The sequence below is a fragment of the Lissotriton helveticus genome, chromosome 4_1 (genome assembly GCF_964261635.1).
Source record: "Lissotriton helveticus chromosome 4_1, aLisHel1.1, whole genome shotgun sequence".
NCBI lineage: Eukaryota > Metazoa > Chordata > Amphibia > Caudata > Salamandridae > Lissotriton > Lissotriton helveticus.
In genome coordinates, this window is record NC_136063.1 from 520440862 (window position 1) to 520461653 (window position 20792).

The window sequence follows — 20792 nt, forward strand, 5'->3', positions numbered from 1 at the left end:
GTAACCGCAACCGCAGCCTCAGCAAGTAAGCCGCTGGCGTTTTCCCTTTAAAAGGAAATAAATCTGAAGCGCTGAGCATAAGCGGCATAGACAGTGCAAACAGACGTCTGGAAACAACGGCGGCCATCTTGGGAGGGGCAGAAGCGAGAACAGGCTCCGAGGCATAGCGCATGGAAGCAGAGCGCGAAGTTCTCGGGCCAAAGGGAAGCCAAGGGAAGCAGGCGCAGGTCCTCTGCGCACAACACCAAGTAAATGCCCAACACTGAACCCACAAGACACCTAAAAGAGAAGGAAATATAAACGGCGGCCATCTTGTGAGGGGCGGAAGCCAAGGAAGAACGGGCCTCGAGCGCACGTGCAGCACGCATGGGAGCAGAGCGCTAGGAACGATCCCAAAAGGAGCCAGGCAGAGAGCGGCAGGGAAAGCGAACACAGCAAGTACAGGTCCCATGCCCACAGTACCCAAGGTACCGAGCATCGACGGCGGCCATCTTGGAAGTGTGTGTACCACACAAAAATAAACGGTGTGGCACAGGCCAACGATCGCTGGAACAGGTACCCACAGGTGCCCCTAGAGCACACAGTAAGGCACAAGCGAGGGGGCTGGGCAAACGACATGATATCAAGGCGGCCATCTAAGATAGAGTGAAGCAAAGGGGGCGAAGGCAACAACGTGGAAGCAGCCCTGGCGGCAGGGCGAACCAGAACAAGGACAATAACGTGGCCCAGCAGGTTCACTTTTGGGAACACAGCAAAGACAGAGAAACCCACGAACCACGCCAAATCCAGCCCAGCACAGTGCGCGCAACAAGCGGATCAGCACAAGAAGGGGTGGCCACCCGTGCATCAAGGAACAAAAGGGTTTGGCGGGATGACGACCAACGACATCAAAAAGATTAAAACGAATCAAGAGTCACCAATCAAGCTGAAGACCTTACAGAACACGGAGACAGCGATGGACCTGCTCCTAAAGAAAATAACAGAAGCCAACGACTTGGCAAAAGCCACAAAGATCTCCATGGACAATGTTCAACTAGAACTCACAGCCATACGGGCCGACCAGAGTAAAATAGCAGGCAGAGTAGGTGAAACGGAGAGGAGAATCAGTGATATGGAAGACAAATCAGACACCATGGAAAAAGATGTTCGCTACATATCCAAGATCTCCAGCGACTTGCAAAGAACGCTAGCAGAACAAGAAGACAAAAACAGGAAAGGGAACATCAGACTCCTGGGCATACCGGAAGGAGAAGAGGAAGAAGCAGGCTCATGCGCAGCTCTACTCGAAGTTCTGATACCCAAGCTGACAGGGCTAAACTTCGAAAGAACATTCGAAATTGACAAAGCATACAGAGTGCCTGCCACAAGACAGCCACACATGAAGGGCCCGAGAACAATCATCTGCAAACCGCTGAGAGCCAACCACACGGAAGCCATTTTTTCCTATGCACGTAAAGGCCAACCCCTCAACTGGAAGGGCAAAAAGATTGTCATCACCCAAGACTTCTCTAAGGGCACAGTAGAGACAAGGAAGGCGTTCCTGGCACTAAGGGAGGCAATGAAGAGAGCCAGGATAACTTGCAGCTTTGTGGGCCCAGCAAGAATGAGGATAACAGACAGGAAGGGCACGCGAACGTTTGAGGATCCGGCAGAGCTACGCAAATACCTTCGGGAACCAGACCAAGAGGAGATGGAACAAAGAAGTCCGGGAACGGCAAAAAGAAGAGCATCCTCAGACGGCTCGGAGACAGGCGAAAATGGCACAGCAGGTCGTGGCTGAAGGACACTGTCAAGAGACCGGGCAGATCGGACTATTACCCAAAATTGAACATTGCTACCTCAACTGGGAAAAAAGACACACCTACCTCAAGATAAAGGAGTATAGAACTAAGCTAAGACAAAAGAGAGTCGCCCCAGGGAACGGACACGAGACCCAGCCAAGACCACAGTTACACCCAGAACTCTTGAGCCAGACTGGGGAACAGAGACAGACAAGATATCCTTTTATCAACGCTTAATACTGAAGGGTGCGGGGGGGAGGATCTAATGTATCCGGGGGGCGGAGGGCAGTGAACCGCTGCTGTCGCACGTTTACAGTACTTTGACAGGGGGGAGGGGGGAGGGGGGAGGGAGGGGGGGTGGAGGCAGGGGGTGGGGCATGCAGCGCGGACAATCCATGATCGGTGGGGCTATAAACTCTTTTCTTCTTTCTTACTTCCCTTTCACCTACTTATACACACTTCCCTATCCCAACCCAGACCCCGGGGGGGGCCCACAGAGGGGGAGAGAGAGGTGAGTCTACACCGGAGGCAGAGATCACACAAAGGTCACAACCCAGAGAGCAGCTACCCTATAGATATACCATGACTACTCACAACACTCAAGGCCTAGCACAGATTACATCTGACATCAAGATTGTGTCACTGAACGTCAAAGGCCTCAACCACCCCGTCAAGCGACGGAAAACACTAGACTACCTGAATAGGCTCAAAGCCGACGTGTACGTGCTCCAAGAGACTAGAGTAACCACAGAGGATGCTAACAAACTTAAGGCAAACTGGATAAGCGACATAGCTTGCTCACCAGCAATCAACAAAAAAGGAGGGGTGATAACCATTATAAGCAAGAAAGGGAAATTCAAGACTCTGGGCAGTACAGCAGACACGGAAGGCAGGAGACTAGTCACAAGCATCAAAAGAGGAGAGGAAGTAATGCACATAGCTAACATCTATGGGCCGAATGCCTCAAAAAAAAAGTTCTGGGAGGAGGTAGAGAGCGAGCTCAGCAGGATACCACTGGGAGAACTGGTGATAATGGCAGGGGACATGAACGAGGCGATGGATAATGCCACAGACAGGCACCCGCACAGGCCGAGCCATGCCACACAAGAGCAGAACATACTCAAAAACCTCTGCACCAAGCTCGCACTAGCGGACCCATGGAGACTACAACACCCCAGTGCCAGGGAATACTCATTCTATTCAGCACCACACAACTCATACAGCAGAATAGACTACATCCTCATGTCAAGCTCACACACACACTTGACGGACAGAACGGAAATAGGGTCGATAACAGTTTCAGACCATGCCCACATCTCCCTCTCCATTAGCGGGAAACACAATGAGCTACCGAGCAGGGGGTGGCGCCTCAATAGCGATATACTTGAGGATCCCGCCAACACCGGGGAGATTGAGGAGGCGATCAAAGAATATCTCTTATTTAATGACACAAAAGACACAGAGGAGGGGACACTGTGGGACGCGCTCAAAGCCACAATAAGGGGGAAACTTATAAGTATTAAGGCAAGAATGAACAAAAAAAGGAACAAACACATTAAAGAACTGGAAGAACAGATAAAGGAACTAGAGAACAACCACATCGCAAACATACTAGACAGGAATACACTCACGGCACTAACAAAGAAAAAGTATGAACTCAACAGACTATTAAGCGAGAGAGCAACGACATGGATAAACAAATACAAATCCATAAACTTATGCTCAGCAAACAAAGCAGGAAGGGCACTTGCAGGGTACCTAAAAGCCAAACAGAGACAACACTCGGTCGCAGCGATCACCGACACAGACAACATAACGCACACAGGGAACAAACAAATCCTCGAAACCTTCAGGAGGTTTTACAAAGACCTATACACCGCAGACACAGCACTAAAAGCGGATGGAGGGGCGAACCTTCTCGAGAAACTTGACCTACCCAAACTAAGCCGCGAACAAAGTGAGGCGCTAGACCAAAACATAACAAAAGTAGAGGTAGGGAGGGCCATAGACACACTTAAACCCAACAAAGCCCCGGGGCCGGACGGATTTACAGTGACCTTTTACAAAAAGTTCCAAACACAGCTTAAGGACATATTAGTGAGAGTATTCCAGACGTGTGCAGAGAAAGGAAGCATGACAGACTCAATGGCAGAGGCAAACATTATTGTCATCCCCAAAGAAGGGAAGGACCCACAATTCCCACAAAACTATAGGCCAATATCCTTAATAAACGTAGACTGTAAAATCTACGCTAAAGTAATGGCAGCCAGAATAAACACATACCTACCCACCCTCATACACAAAACACAAGTGGGATACCTGAGAAATAGGCTCTCACAGGATAACACAAGACTGCTCTGCCACCTAATAAACCGCACGGCAAACAGCACAGAGAAGGCAGTAATGATCGCACTAGACGCAGAAAAAGCCTTCGACAGAGTCTCATGGCCATTCCTAAACGAATGCATGCGCAAATTCGGATTTGGAGATAGATACAGAGGAATGATAATGTCCCTATACAAAAACCCCCGAGCTCGAGTGGTAGTGAACGCAGCAACATCAGAAACCTTCACCCTAAGTAGAGGGACAAGACAAGGCTGCCCCCTGTCGCCAGGACTATTCCTGCTGGCAATAGAACCCCTTCTCCACATGATCAGAACTAACACGCAGATCGCAGGTGTGAAAGTGGAGGGTCAAGCCTTCAAACTCGCGGCCTATGCGGATGACATCCTGATCACCACAAGCAACCCACGGGAGTCAATCGAGGCACTGGTACAAACAATAGAGGAATATGCACACGTCTCAGGGTATAAACTCAACAGGGATAAATCAGAATGCAAACCAATGAACTGCCACACCACCAGAGCAGTACTAGGCAAGTCAGGCCTGGCGTGGCAAACGAAACCCCTAAAATATCTGGGACTCCTCTTTGGGAAGGACCTTAGATCAACACTAGAGCACAACGAGGAAGCAATGCTGAAAAAGATCAAAACGAAGCTAGACACATGGGGACCCAAATTCGTCAGCTGGTGGGGCAGAGTAGAGACAGTTAAGATGATGATCACCCCAATGCTCAACTACTTGCTGTCCATGCTACCGCTATCACTAACGACAGACTTCCACAAACAAATCGACAAAGCCATTAACTTGTTCCTATGGGGGGGTAAAAAACCTAGAATAAGTCTAGCAAAGCTAAGGCTGAAAAAAGAGCAGGGGGGGCTGAACCTCACAAACTATAAGGCCTTCCAGACGGCATGCCTTGCCAAATAAGGGCTACACTGGTTAGCACCAACACCAGAATATATGCCAGTATGGCTGGAGCTAGAAAGGAGCATTTTAGGAGGAGCAGATCCAATCATGGCCCTCACGGCAAACAGACACCCAGAAGCCAAAAACTCAATAATACGGAACACAAAAATAGCACTACTGAGATTAGATAAAGAGCTAGAAGTAAGCATCAGAGGCACCAAATGGGAGTCATTATGGTACAACTCCAAAATCACATACAAAGGGAAAACGCTAGACAGCAAAGAATGGCTCATCAGGGGTATAACAACACCGGCACAACTAGAGGCAGGGGACAACCCACTCACCTACAAAATGATCCAACAAACAACTGGCCTACCAGACAAGGAATTCTACGAGTTCCTAAGAATCAAAGCAGCCATCACCAAAGCGAACCTCTCCAAACACAAACCAACCATCATACAATACGCACAGAGCCTTAACACAACAGGTCACCAAACAGCGCAGATCTACAAAATAATCATACCACGCACCACCACACTTAATGACAAAACAATAGCCTTCTGGGAAGAGACCATCCACAGACGGCTAAGTGAAGAAGAGAAGGCCAGACTATGGACATCTGCGTCCAAAAACAAGATCACACCACAGCTAGCACAAACAAAATACTGGATACTACACAGACTACACTGGACACCGGCGAAACTAGAGAGAGTGGGGGCTACCGACAACAGCGAGTGCTGGAACTGCCACAAAGCAAGGGGAGACCTAGCCCACATGATATACGACTGCCCCAAAGTTAGAGCGTTCTGGAGCAAAGTATATAACCTAATAGACTCGATCACGGGCTGCCAGATACAACGAGGGCTAGCAGGGATAATCACCGGATTCCTAGAGCCACAACTCCAATCCAAAGAAATACGAGATTTGGTAGACATGCTCCTAGCGGCAGCTGTTAAAAATATTCTGGGGTACTGGAAGAACTCCAGCAAAGCCACTTTCAAGCGCTGGTTCAACTGGGTAACATTCCTTCGAGCGGCAGACAACATAACCGCCAAACACAAGACGGCGAACTACACAGCCAAAGACGACATGTGGACAGCCCTAGACGAGTATCTGACGCAATAATCCCCCCCCCCCACAACAACCCCCCCCCTCTCTTTTCTTCTTTCTTTCTCTCTCTCTTTGCTACCACTGAGCAGCATACATGTAAAGCAGCCCAAGAAAGTCAACTGTATACAATGTACATGTGAAACTTATTCAATTCAATAAAAAATTTTGAAATAAAAAAAAAAAAAAAAAATAGGTCTCGCCTTTGATTAAGTGAAAGCCATTTGCATTGCTAATGGTATTGTATAGCAAAGCAAATGGCTTTAACTTAATGAAAGGCGAGACCTATTGAATTTGTAATGCTTGTTTTCATTTACTCAGTTTTTTACAAAGTAGTTCAACTTCCCACTGCTTTTTAGCACTTTCAGTTTTTTCACAACTGCAACCATTAGAGTCACAAAGCTTCCCCCTCCAACCTTCCTTCGTCCCACTGGTCCAAATTTAAATTTATTATTTGATTACTAAAAACCATAATAAAATGTTAAAACCATGTGACTCGTGAATACATATACAAAAATTTAAGAAGAAGCACAAAAGAACCCCGGTTAGTGCAAAAACAGGGCAATAATCTTGTGATAAAAATGGGTTGAAATTAAAAATTGTCTGAATATGCATTTGTCTTCTACGGATCAAGCTCACTGAATAACATATCAGTCATGGAATGGGTGTAAGAAAATCTAAAAGAAGGGAGAAATAAATATGACAGCTAGTTTTAAAAGTGCTGAAAACAGTGTCCAGGTAGGCCTAGCTGAAGGGGCCGACGGTTGCTAGGGTTTTTTATTACAGAGAAATGGCAAGGATAACCGGCGGAAAAATTGCTGCCTTCTCTTTCCCTAGCATTTTAGCAGCTCTGATGACAAATTTGGTGAATCGAATGTTCAGCTTTGTATTTTTGTGGTTCATAGCTGCTATTATGGCCTGATGACATGTGCGCACTCCTAGTTTGTTCCACTCCGCTCGCAATAAAGTCCTTCTGTCATTTAGCAGACCTGGGCATGTGCAGGCTATGTGGTCCAAGCTTTCGGAGTGGTAGCCACATTCCCTGCATTCGGTATTGAGACTGAGGCGCTGCCATTGTGGCAAATGCTTTAAAAAGGGCCACTCGCCTAGCCTTAGGGCCATGAACTTAACCTTCCAAAAGAGTGAGTATGTGCTTGATAGGATGACTCAACCGCCGGTTTCTAATCGGAGACAACAGCCCAGGCATGTTTTCTTCTGGATAATTTTGCCCTGTCGGAGTGGAAAGACCAGAGCCCGACGTTTCGCTTAATTACGGTCTTCAAGGCCTGTTGCGGTGGATTTGATCCCCAATATTCTGTGACTCCGAGTAGCTGTAGGGAGTGAGCCAAGTGGTGCTGATATTTTTGGCTAAATGCGCTGGTCGATATTTCATTGCAGAGTTTGGTCTCAAGATGCCATCCCGGAAGTTGCGCAGTCTATTGCAGAACTTAATAAAAGCACCAGCCTTGGCGCCGTTGTGATCTAGCAGGCCGAGTTCTAATCTGACTTGTGCCGGAGATGAAGACCTCGGCAGGCGTCATGCTCGCTTAAACATTCTGGTGGTTATTTATTTAATAAGATGTTTGTTGAGCCCATCATAATCTCGTGTCTGTATGATAAGGAATTGGTAATCTTGGCCTTTATCACCTTGAGCAGAGGAGTTAGGCTTGGCCCTAGTACATGGTTTGAAAGTTTTGCAGACACAACCTCAAGTGACAGTGCTTTAGCCTTGATGGCATCTTTATGTTTGATGAAGGAACCTCTGGAGTCAAGGAAAATTCCCAAATATTTATAGTGTGGCACTGTATCGATGCTTTTATTATTGAAAAACCACCTGCTTTTCTGCTTCTTCTGTTTGCTGAAATGAATTATTTTTGTTTTTGACAGATTCAATTCGAGAGCATAGTCAAGTGTGCAGGGCAGGAGTTTGTCAAGAAGCCTCTGCAGGCCTACCTTTGTATGGCTCAGTAACACAAGGTCGTCAGTACATAACAGATTGCTGATATGGGTTCCGTCCAGTTGAGGCAGATGGCAGTTAACCTTATCCTGTATGGGGGATAGGTCCAAGATAAACAGGTTAAAAAGAAGGGGCGCCAAGACGCAGCCTTATTTAACACCGCATTCTGTTTGGATCTTTTTTGAAACATGGGACCCGTCGCCCAACTTTAGCCTTATCCAAGTCTGTGTGTGGAGGCGGATTATGGCTTGTAAGAGGGTGGGACGTATACCCCAGCGGTCTAATTTTTGCCATAGGTGGCCAAGTGACACCCGATCAAAAGCCGCCTTGAAGTTGACTAAGCAGCAGTATAGTTGCTTACGACGAACGTCTGCCTTCTCCATCAAAACAGATAATGTTAATAGGTTGCTGGTTGTGCCTGAATTAGCTACGAAGCCGGTCTGGTTGAAGGGGAGACACTGTTTTGATTCAGCCCAGGTTGACAGTTCTTCTAGTAAAATCCTGGCGTAATATTTGGATTCGAAATCAAGAAAGGCTATTATTCTGTAATTTTTTGGGTCATCTCTTTTACCACTTTTGTAGATGGGATGAATGATGGCACTTTTCCAGGAATCCGGGATGTGGTCATTGAGCCTGCAATGTAAAAACAGTGGTGCAAGGAGATCTGACCACAACGTTTCTCCTGACTTGAACAAGCCCTGAGGTAGTCCGTTGGGGCCGGGGGCTCCATCTGACCTGCCTTTCCTAATTATCCGGGCAATGGTGTTTATTAAAACTCTGTGTGTCCTCAGCATCTCTGGGGTTGAATCATTTCATGGCTCCTTTCGCTCAATTATGGGTGTATTCAGGATACCTTTAAATGTAGTACTGTACCCGGTGTTACCTGTGCAGTGATTTTTGGTGAGTGGTGTCCAAAATGTGGATGTCGAATGGGGGCTGGGGTGCTCTGTCCTGCTTAAATGTTCTCCAAAGTGATTAAATAGAAACTCAGTCCAGTCTTCAGCACTTATGTTTGCGCTGCTGTGTCCTCTGCCTCCTAATGGGTCTCTGTTCACAAGGGACCAGAATAACTTTGTGTTGGACCTTTTGCTGCTGTAGACTAACCTAAACCAGAACAGGTCTGACGCTGACTGTTTATCTCTGTACATGGATGCCTTGAAAGCTTTTTGAGCTTGCTTGTAATGGTTGAATAAAATTACTTTTCTCTGACTTTTCCTGGCCCGGCGTATTGCAGCGTTTCTTAAAAAGAACGTTAGCGATATTTTAGGATTGTAACTTTTTATTGATTTCAGAAGGGAAGGGGATAAGGAACAGCAGCTGTCGCCTACATCCATTGGCCAGTGAGGAATAGGCAGTAAAGCTTTAATTCAATTTACATCATCCTGCACCTACATCCATTGGCCAGTGCAGTAGGCATGAGCTGGTGCAGTAGGCATGATTTCGCTGTATTTTGACTAATTTCTGGGTCTCCTCCAGGGGACTCAACAAACTTTGGGTACCTTTGAAATCCCCATAATGTTGGGAAAAAAGGACGCAAATTTGGCATAGATATCTCATGTGGTCAAAATGTTACACAATATCAAGGGTACCTGCTAATAAAGGGAATCCTTGGGTTTACCCTTATATATTTGTATCACTGTATCCCTGCTTATCTCCAGAACAATAATTATATAAGAACTCCTAATTTGGTTGAGTTTGCCTACTTTGGTGTCGTGAGGACGCCTATGATGAAGCATGTCACGATGATTTGTGGGTGAGGCTTCCCCTCCAATATCTTTTGTATACCTTTGTTAGCAAATATTAAACAGACTAATATAGATTTGACTCCACAGGTTCAAGCACCTATTGTGAATTTATGATTAGCATGGGGGTTGGGCTTGAAATTATATTATCTTCCTCTCATTTTTGTGAATACACCATGTATGGCCTGCCAAAACCTGCTTGCATTAATCGGTCCAACATAGATCCTACCTAACAGGGCTGATTCAGTGTTTCATCCTTCCAATATTGATAAAATGAAAACTGTTGTGTAATAATAATGACTTTGATTAGGTGACAAACAGATAATTAAGGTTGCATTGTGAACGATGTAAATGTTCAGTTATTAACAGTAGTGACTTAGGATGACCGGTTAACCAATAAATGCTGAAAGGTATTTATTATTTGTAAGCTATCGGAACCTGCAAGTGGTGTAGTAATTCCAAAATCGGCCACAGACTGTGTTCATATTCCAAGTCGTGGGAAACCATGCTTCTACCCAAATCAGTAGGTATATTACGAATTTGTGCTCTTGGGCAGAATGGAACGCTGTGCTTGCTTCTGAACATGCACTAACCCTGAAACTCGTTTTAAGACTGGGGCATTGAGCTGAAGACAGCACCGTTTAAAAACACAGAAAGGCTCTCTTTCTGTGTGAGTGTAAATTCCGATTCAAATGCACACATTGTAGTGTCGTTGGGGGGCCCACAAACCACGCTGACACCAAAGCTTATTTCAGGAGCTCTTTATTTCTCTATTGCTCCAACTGCCTACTAGCTAACTACTGCCCACTCTAGCATGGCTCCTCCTCTTCCCCTGGCTTGCAGTCCCTCCCTCTCTGGCTTGGACGCGCAGGTCCCAGTGCCCGATGCTTATCGCATCAGTACATCTCCCACTTTCTTAACAACTGAACATATATATAAACAACATTGAAGTTGATAAAACCATATAGAATAGTTACAGTTCCTCAATTAGACGACTCGGTCTTTTATATGTTCGTCGTGGAAGTAAATGGATGTCCTGATTGTCCAGATCTCTTTCCTCCAGCTGGCATCCTATCATTTCTTGCTTCTCCACTGCTAGGGCTGGTCAGCATTTCTTTGACCTTTGGACTGCACTTTTGGAAGTGCGTTACTTTTCTGGTAACTTTCCTGTCATCAGATTCAGCAGTGATCATTGTTCCCTCTTGTTTGGTGACCATCAAGGGAGTCTCATGATATCGACTGTCCGTTTTCTTCTGTTGCTCTTGCCGAACCAGCACCCAGTCTCCTTCCTGAATCGATGATGGAGCAGCTTTCCTGCGACTGTTGGCATATGTCTTCATCTTCTCCTTCTTTAGTCGGTCAGTAGCAGCCACTTCCTCATGTTCAGAATCAGGAGATGTCGCTCCATCAGTCCAGTCGATCATGGGTATTCTGGTGCGCACTGGCCGGCCCAGCATCAGAGTGGCCGGGCATTTGCCAGTAGTAGAGTGAGGCTTGTTTCGGTAGGCTCGCAGGACTTCATTTAACGCCACTTGGATATCTTTCTTGGAGAGTTCAGCTTGTTGAATGGTTTTCTTAAGCGTAGACATGAATTTCTCCACCATGCCATTGGCCTGTGGCCACAATGGCGTGATTTTGCGATGCCTGAAGTTGAGATGCTCGGCAAACTCTGCAAAATCTTAGCTGTTGAATGGGGGTCCGTTGTCGGTCTTCACTACCTTTGGAATACCCCAGGCTGCAAACACCTCATCCAGAACAAGTATAGTGTTGGAGGCTCTAGTCGATTAAATGAGTTGTGCAATGGGAAAGCGTGAATCACTAGAATGTATGGACCAGATCTAAACCGCCCAAAGAAGTCTACCGCAACATTCTGCCAAACACCTTCCGGCAATTGAGACATTTGCAGTGGTGCAGGAGGATTAGGTTGACTCACCAATTGACACTGGGGGCAGTCCTTCAGAGTGAACTCCACCATGTGGTCTAATAACGGGAACCAGACCCGTTCCCTCAGTGCTTTCTTGGTAGCCAAAATGCCTCTATGGCCTTCATGCGCCAAATTGATGACTCCTTGACATAATTGTTTTGGAATAACTAGCCGATTGCCTCGTAATACCAGGCCATTAGCAGAAATTGATAGCTCCTCTTGCACATGCTTGAAGGAGGCCAACTCTTGAGCGTCAATTTGTCTATGTTGATCATTGTCTTCCAGGTGTCTCCAACTATTATCCTGTATGCAACGCTTTACCTCTCGCAGAGTACTGTCTTCATGAATGGCATCACAGATGGCTTCAAGCGGGACTGCTGGTGGTCTAGCCTGAGCCACTACAAAGTGTATATATTCTTCGGGTAATGACGGTTGGCATTTGGTTATTTCCTTGGGGTGACTGGACATGTAATCGGCAGGATTGGCAGCTTTGCTTTGCCTGGCTTATGCACAATAGACCCCAACGCTCTATTCTCGGTGGCATTTTGGCACGAGGATTGCCAAAGATGGTGATCAGGGCTTGATGGTCCGTGATGAGTGAAATGTTTCCCATATATAAAAACCACCGCCAAGCTTTCCTTCTCCGGTTGGGAGTACGCTCTCTCCGTGTCCGTCAGACTGTTGCTTGCATAAGCGATTATGTATCTTTGGTCACTTTCCATGTCATATTGGGCTAGAATGGCTCCCAGCCCTACTGGACTGGCATTGACAGTGATTTGCGTTTTCTTCTTCGGATCAAAGTAGGCCATGTTGTCCGCGGATTCTACAGCGACTTTGATTTCTTGAAAGGTCTGTTCACACCCCGTAGACCACTGGAGCGGTTGACCTTGTTTGGTGAGAGTTCTCAACGGATAGCTAATGGTCGCATAGTTCTTGATGTATCGGGCTCAATAGCTGGCCATTCCTGGGAATGAACGTACATCCCCTGCATCTCGAGGGCTGGGAGTGTCATTTAGTGCTGCTACTTTGTCCGGATCTGGTCCTGCACTTGAAAACACATGACCAAAGAATTTCAGGGTTGATTTGTGGAATTCACACTTTTCTTTTTTTAGCTTGAGGTTGACTTCCATCAATGCATGACAGACTCGGCCCAGTGCTGTGCCATGTTCTTGCGTTGTTGCCCCATACACGAGGATGTCATCACTATAGTTTAGAGCATTGGGAACGTGATGAATCATTTTCCTGATTGCTTCTTGAAAGATTTCAGCAGCGGAGGAAACTCCAAAGCTAAGTCTTTTATATCTGAAGAGGCCAATATGAGTTGAAAAAGTAGTGATGTATCGGGATCGCTCATGTAGTTCTAGTTGATGATACCCTTTATTGAGATCTAATTTGGAAAATATCTTTGCCCCATTGAATGAAGCAATCATGCCGCTAATATGGGGTCCTGGGTGACGTTCTCTTTCAATGGCCGTGTTGGGCGCCCTCATGTCAACACACAGACGGACTTTGTCCGATTCACCCTTCTTTGGTACAACCACCACTGGGGAGACCCAAGGCGTGGGTCCACTTGTCCTTTCAATGATGTCAGCTTTAAGCAAATCTTGTAGTTCCTTCTCTATTGCAGGTTGGAGATGGAAAGGGATTCTTCTGTGATGTTGGGCTACTGGGGTCACTTGCTCATTTATGTGTAGACGAATTTGACAGTGACGCAATTTTCCCAGTCCAGTGAACAATTTTGGAAACTTCTGAAGGACGTCAGGTTCGTCATCCACTTTGTATAATATGTCGACTAACTTAAGTCGCTCCGCAGTGGGGAGACTCAGAAGACAATCCGCCTCAGGGCCATCAATGACGTGGATGTTAGCAGGGATCGAGCGATCTTAATACAAATTTGCCAAGGCATGGGAGTGGTTTCTTGGACATCCAGGTGTAAACCCTCACATGAGCGTTGCTCAGTTGGGGTGGTGGTTTCATCCTCTTGTATTCTGCCACAGGAATGTAATTGAGAGTGGCCCCACTATCTAGAACAAATTTGGTCCAGTGAGTGCCAATTCTGATGTTCAGCCGGGGGTACTTCTTTAATCAATCTGGGTCGGCAACCATACAGATGTATTCATCACTGTCTTGAGAGATGGGTAACAATGACCTTGACTCTTGTGAGGACGAGCGCCGGGCATCGATAACTTCTGTGGGACTGACGGCTGGAGTGTGACAATCCAGTGGACGAGTCTCTCTGATCATGTACCGCTTTGGCGTGATGACGACTGCTCGAGGGTCGAGATTGCCTTCCCTGATCTGGGTGTCTTTCTTTTCTCTGTGTGCCACAGACATTCTCAAAGTGATTTTCTCTCCCGCACCTCCTTCATGTTTGGCCCATTGCAGGACACGTGTCCGTGTGAGGGAAATCATACCACACACATAGCATCTGAGTGGCTGCTCTTGTCGTTTGTTGGTCCGACTTGAGCTGCGACGTCGACAGCTAGCCGGCTGATGTTTCGCATTGGACCTGGATGACCTCTGCTTCACAGGAGAGTATCGGCGTGTGTTACGAGATTGAAGCCTGAATGCTTGTTCACATCTTTCACTCCGCGCTGCCTCAATTTTCTTGGCGTGTTCTTCAGCTTGATCTTGTAGGCGTGTCATTTCTTCAATGTCGTCCAGCGAGTAACTTTTCTTTAGCAGCTTCCTGCGTAATGACTCTGACTGACAACCTTCAATGATTCTCAGGCGAAGGGCATCTTCTGTTGAAAAGGAGTCGAACTCACAGTAGCGAGCCAAGCGTCTGAGACGTGTGATGAAAGTGCTCATGGGTTCTTCCTTCTCCTGAGAAGCTAAATTGAACGTATATCGTTCGTAATCAACATTCCGTTTGTGTAGAAATTTGCGATTAAGTGCTCCACACACATCAGCGTACACGGATGCAACAGCCGCGGGGAGTTCCTTTATGATCTGGCCAACATCCTTTCCAATCAAGTTCCGCAGTGCTATCAGTATCTGTTTTTCATCAGTCGCGTGCGACCCATACAAGAAGTCTTCAAAATCTTCGAACCACTCTTTCTATCGAAGACCCATGCCTCCGCCGGATTCCAGGACCAGTGGTTTAGGTGGGCGCAGAAACGATACACCCAACAACCCATGTGGCCAGCATTGGAGGACGCCTTATCCCGTCGAGATGATGGCGACCCAGACATCGTGTATACAGAGGAAACACTCCGTGTTAAGGCAAGCAGAAATGACCACGCACACACAACAATGGGTCACACTTCTGCAGTTAGCGCTTGGGGCAGCCCATGATTACACTGAAATGTTGCCGGGGAAGGATCAGTCTTATTTGCAAGCTTCACATGTGCTCAGGAAAGTACATAAAAGTATCACTCAGCCTCTGAACGACATATATCCCGAGTTGATTTTACCAATGCTTGATGAAAATTGTACCTTGTTACAGGCTGCCTGACTTCAAAATGGCCGCCAGGAGTCTCTCATAGGGGATTGGCTGCTGGCGTCTGACTATAAGCTGGCCACCAAGCAAGTCTCACTTCCCACAAGACTTGAATTCTCTACTGCACGGAGCCTTCACATCCCTCGAGACCATATTCGCACCGGTCACCACTCACCGGGCCGACTTCACAGGCAGCACACGCGACTGGGGTGGGCTCCCAACTCGCGGTAAGGCACGTTGGCTCACACGTTCTTTTCCCAGCGGGGGGGGGGGGCTCCCATGCCGCCACACAGGACAGGAGGGCAGATGCGGCAGGGGTGGGCTCCCGGACCGCGACGATTAGCGCGTCTCCACACACGTTCTCTTTCCCGCGGGGGTGTTCCCAGGCCGCCACACAGGACAGGAGGGCAGATGCGGCTGGGGTGGGCTCCCGGACCGCGACAATTAGCGTGTCTCCGCAGCTCCTCGCGCTGCGCCTTTCTGGATGCCGATGCGTATTTGGGACGCGCCAGACCTCCGCAGCAGATATACACCACACGAGGGATTCGGTGACCCTTGTCGCCAGTTGTAGTGTCGGTGGGGGCCCACAAACCACGCTGACACAAAAGCTTATTTCAGGAGCTCTTTATTTCTCTATTGCTCCAACTGCTTACTAGCTAACTACTGCCCACTCTAACCTGGCTCCTCCTCTTTCCCTGGTTTGCAGTCCCACCCTCTCTGGCTTGGACGCGCAGGTCCCAGTGCCCCATGCTTATCGCCTAAGTACACACATCTGTACCAAAATCAGAAGTCGTGTAAAGCACTAAATTCGGCCTCAGCCATGTTAAACCAAGAGCAAGCAAACTGTGCAGGCAAACACAAATTCGCAATTAATCAAGATTGACACAAAGCCAAACAAGTGCCTTTAATGTGCTATTACTTATTCCAAGGTCTAAAACTTAGCATGGTGCCGTAATTGTTAACCCTGTAATTGTCGTAATAAATGTGCACCTGATTGACAATGAGGGCTATAGTGACTCCATGTTTCCTAGCTGCGCTGTGTGCTGTTAATGCACTTACGAAATTGCAGAGTTAGAGCACTTGCATGTAGACTGGCTTCATTCAAACTTGGCACAAGGGGCAGGTGCGCAAACCATTTTAATGGTTGGCTTCGCGCCAATGTGGAGTTTACCAGAATGAAAATGCTTTTTTAAAGTACTGATATCATTTTGAATGTCGGAAATGGTCTGAATGCTTACTGATTCAATATCTGGAGTGGGGGAAGGGGTGCTGTTGTCCTCCTTTTCAAATACTGAATCGGTGTCATATGTATCAGTCATATATGTCAATGTTTTGAGACCGGTTGTTATAATGCATTCACAAAAGGGAAAGGCATGTGAATGTAAAAATATTTGTTGAAGGGTAGAGGGACCACTGCCAAGTCTTATACAAACTTTAAAATAAAAGTTTTTTGTTGTTGTTATACATGCCCTGTTTCATTTAAGGAAAACAGGCTCCATTTAAGTAACATTTAAATAAAATCACAAACTTGGTGGTCTGCTGAACCCAGCAGGCCACCTTACTGTTGCTGGCCTCCAGTCAAACTGAGTCACATATTTGCGACCTCCCTCATTAACTTTCATGAGTTAGGTAGTAGGATTGCGACCCAAGACGATACTGCATTTTAAGAACAACTAGTAAGTACTTAGATTGGTTCTTAAAACGGTTCGCGGGGGCAAAAATACTGGTTGCAAATTGTATATTACAATGCCACTTCTTATAGAGAGAAACGTAAGAAGTGTTTGGATACGTATAGAGAAACTGACACGTATCGGTATTTCTTCTAAGTCACTTTTTGGGATAGTAATAAACAAATCTTAGATTCGTTTTCAGAGAAAGTATTCATCAGATGCATGTTTTGCGCTCTTGCGTAGAGGCACCAGAGGCACAGTTTGCACACTGGAATGTGCAATATTGAATTGAGTTCTTGAACATAACCCTATCCTATACATACGACGTAGTTCACCGTGAAGGATCGCGGTAACTTTATAGGTCTTGAGAGGCAAGCCTCTTCTCGGTTTCTAGGAGACAGTGTACTGTAACAGAGTCTGAAGACAATAGAATGCACCTCAGAAATACCCTGCGTGAGTAATGTTGATGGGAGCGGCGTGCTACTAATGGCAACGATATGTATGGTGCTGGATAGGGTTAGTTTAGGTGCAGCTACTTCAGATGTAGGGTGGCCTGGCGCCAGCCTGCAGTCTCCAAGGCACAGCTTCAACTATATGTACGCACCTGTTAGTGGGGCACTGTGCAGTTTGTTTCATGGTAAGACAATCACGAGGATGGTGTGCGCCTCACACATGGCGTTGCCATCACTCTCAGGTTTAGAAATGTAGATTTCCTACTTTCTGAAATTCACAAACACTCCCAGAGGTACAACTGGAAAGCTGCACGAGAATGTACAAATGAACGCTTCTTTGTGAAGAGGCACCCTGTTATGTTTCGTGTTGTTTTAGTCCAAGCTGCTAATCTTGCAGTGACATAGAACAGGAAATATGAGGACAAGATACGTTGATTGACAATCGAAAGTGTATGTAATTCGGAGAGATGCATGTATGATGTAATTGCAGGGAACCATAGGTCTGGTGTGTGTGGAGTGTCTGGGCCAAATATAAGTCTATCTGGATGACTGAAAATATCCTTCAGATGTGCGATGATGCGCGGTTTGTAATCTCAGAGTAGCACTGTGTGTTGTTCGAAACATGATTATAATTCTTGTCATCATTACTTCAACTTGCGCTTGGACCCTTTAATCTCAGCTGCTGGCCTTAAGTCCCTAGAAGCAGTGCTTAATTTGTAAAAAAAAAAATGAGTGCTGGGGCCCAAGGTTTTGCTCTGGAGGCCGTGGTCGGAGCAAACAAAGGTTGGGGTGCCGAAAACCAAGGCTGAGACGTCTTGATTCCAACTCTGCTACCTCTTTATTGCACCAATTACACTCCCTGCCTCTTTATCTCACTCCTGCTGGTTCCTTTTCACATCTGCTTTCACCTTTTTTTTTTACTGTTTTCCAGCATTTCTCTGCCTCTTTTTTCCCCTTTTTGAATTGTATCTACCTTGCTCTGGGTCAAATTCTGTTATACATGCAAATAAGTGCCGCTTCCGGGAATGAGTGCTGGTGGGCGCCCCCTGTAACCACTGGCTCAAATTAACAGGGCCGGCGCTAGGCATGGGCAGTGTGGTCATCTGCCCAGGGCCTCGCACTCAGCCCACCAGCATGGGGCCACGCACTGGTGGTGTGTCCTGTTGTCTCCCTGGCGATCCATTTCAAAGAATGGTGTCGCCTTGAAATTAACCCCTTCAGTGCTGATGACAAAGCCAGCTCGTCATGGGCGTTACCTGCGCTACGCGGATGACGAGCTGGCTTTGTCATAAACAAGCCATTTTTTTTTTCAGCGCACAGCGGGAAAACGCGGTAGCGCGGTAGGTGTTAAGGTCCATTGGAGGGGCCCCCTCCCCGTGCCTCTCAGGGATGGTGTCTGGAGGCATAGGGGAGGGAGATGCTCCCTTCAATTGCAAGGAGACCATTCATAGACTCTGCAGGAGGCCCATTGTCCAGCATTTTGGCGCCCCCACAGTTTTAACTTTTAGACCACAATCAATTCTCACACCTATCGGACTGAAGGTGTGAGAAATGCTTGTGGGCTGAAAGTTAAAACTGTGGGGGGCTCCAACAAATGCTGGACAATGGGCCTCCCACAGTGTCTGTGAATGGTCTCCTTGCAAGGGGCCACTTATCTACATTAGAGGGGCCTCGCACATTCCCTTTTAGCCCAGGGCTTCGCAAACCCTAGAACCGGCCCTGCAAATTAAGCACTGCCTGGAAGAGTTCTTCCTAGTAATCTCTTAAAGATACTCAGGCTCAATAGTTGCATGACCATATTATAGTAATCATTGGAGCAGAAATAACCCACCTCAAATTTGCACCATCCGCGCATCATAGGAGCGAGGTATTCTCGATAGCAGTACAACCTCAGGGCACATGGTTTGCTTATCCTATTAGTTGGAAGGGGAGATGAAGACAAGGATGATGTTAGAGCGACTCTTCCCAAATAAAATGATACCTGCAAAATTGCCTCCTGTTTGCTGTTGTTTTTTTTTACGTTCGGTGAATTTATGATGTATTTGACAAAGCATTTCGTTTTATATGTCATTTATATTTGGTTCTTATATTTTAGGAAGAAATCTAAAAAGATGCTTCATGCTGGATCGGTGGAGTCTTGTGTCAGTGAATGTCATGGCGTTCGATTTCCACGGACGTTTTTCGAGAATTATGCGCTCCTTGGTGTAGCCATCTATCCCATGGGTAAGGCAGTTTGTGTGAGCAAAGGCATTCCAGTATGTGGGGCCCTCCTAGCTGCTGCCTAACACATTTTCAAATGTAAGTAACCACTGTAAGTACACTAACACAGTACACTGGTGCACTAATATTAGACGAGATAAATAACCCTATGCAACTTGGATTTAGCCTATTTTGTTGGTTGGTCAGGAGGTGGGCACAACAGAGTAGGCGTGCTGTGCAGACAGACTGTAGCACTACTTTGTGAGTTACTAGGCTGAACCAGATTAGCGGGCACCAGACACCACTTAGAACCTGGGCCCTAGCAGGGGGGCATGCAAGGGAGCAACTGCTTTCCAACCAAATAGAGGGACTGTGGTGCTGCAAGGATGGCCCATATTGTGGACCATTTCTATGGGGCCCGTGCCAAGTAGATTATCTGCATAGAAGCATTTTAGATGTGTCCTTATTGTCCTTAATATCTGACACTTTTACTCTATAGAGTACATCATTTTAGCAGTGTTCTTCTATGTGACATAATCTAAGGGCTTTTTTTAAGAGATTGGCAGAGCAGAAATACATTGCAGGTGCTGCAAACACCCCAAACGTGTAGTTCCTTCACTCTGTTTAGAGAGTCAAGAGGAAGCACCAAAGTTAGACTGCTGATTCCACTGGCTCTGCCACCCTATACCTTACCCTGATATCTGATCTGCCAAAGGACCACCAGGTTACAGTACCAAATGTGCCCTATTGAGGGTTGGATGGTTGTCACTGAATTGCAAGGCAGAGCAGACACTCCAGGAAAAATGAAGAATGGTCCCGACACCCTGGAAGAAAACTTTCTGCAAGTCAGGGCCATTTGTTTTTTGTTTAAAGAAAAGGAGCTCTTTTTGCCACCACCGCTTCCTTCCCAGCACAGAGATCACAATCAAGCAGGCAGAGGGTCTGTAAATAGTGGAGACAGTCCTCCACCAGGGTGCAAGAGACACCGCCTCCGTCATCCTTGCTGACCAACAGACCATCTGCCAGGGTCTAAAGGACCCCCAGGGTATTTAAATTGCAGGATGACTCTAGGGCTAGAAACTTATCTCTATGTTTTTTTGTCTATTTGTTAAATCCTTTCTGAGCCTAGTTACTGATTGTGCGTGATGCTGTATTTGTACCAAGCTGTGTGGGTCATAGAAGGGTACGTCTATAGATGCAGCTCCTCCATTATGGTGTTTCATTGCATCTTCCTCCATCTCGCATGGGCATCTAACGCCATGGCAATTT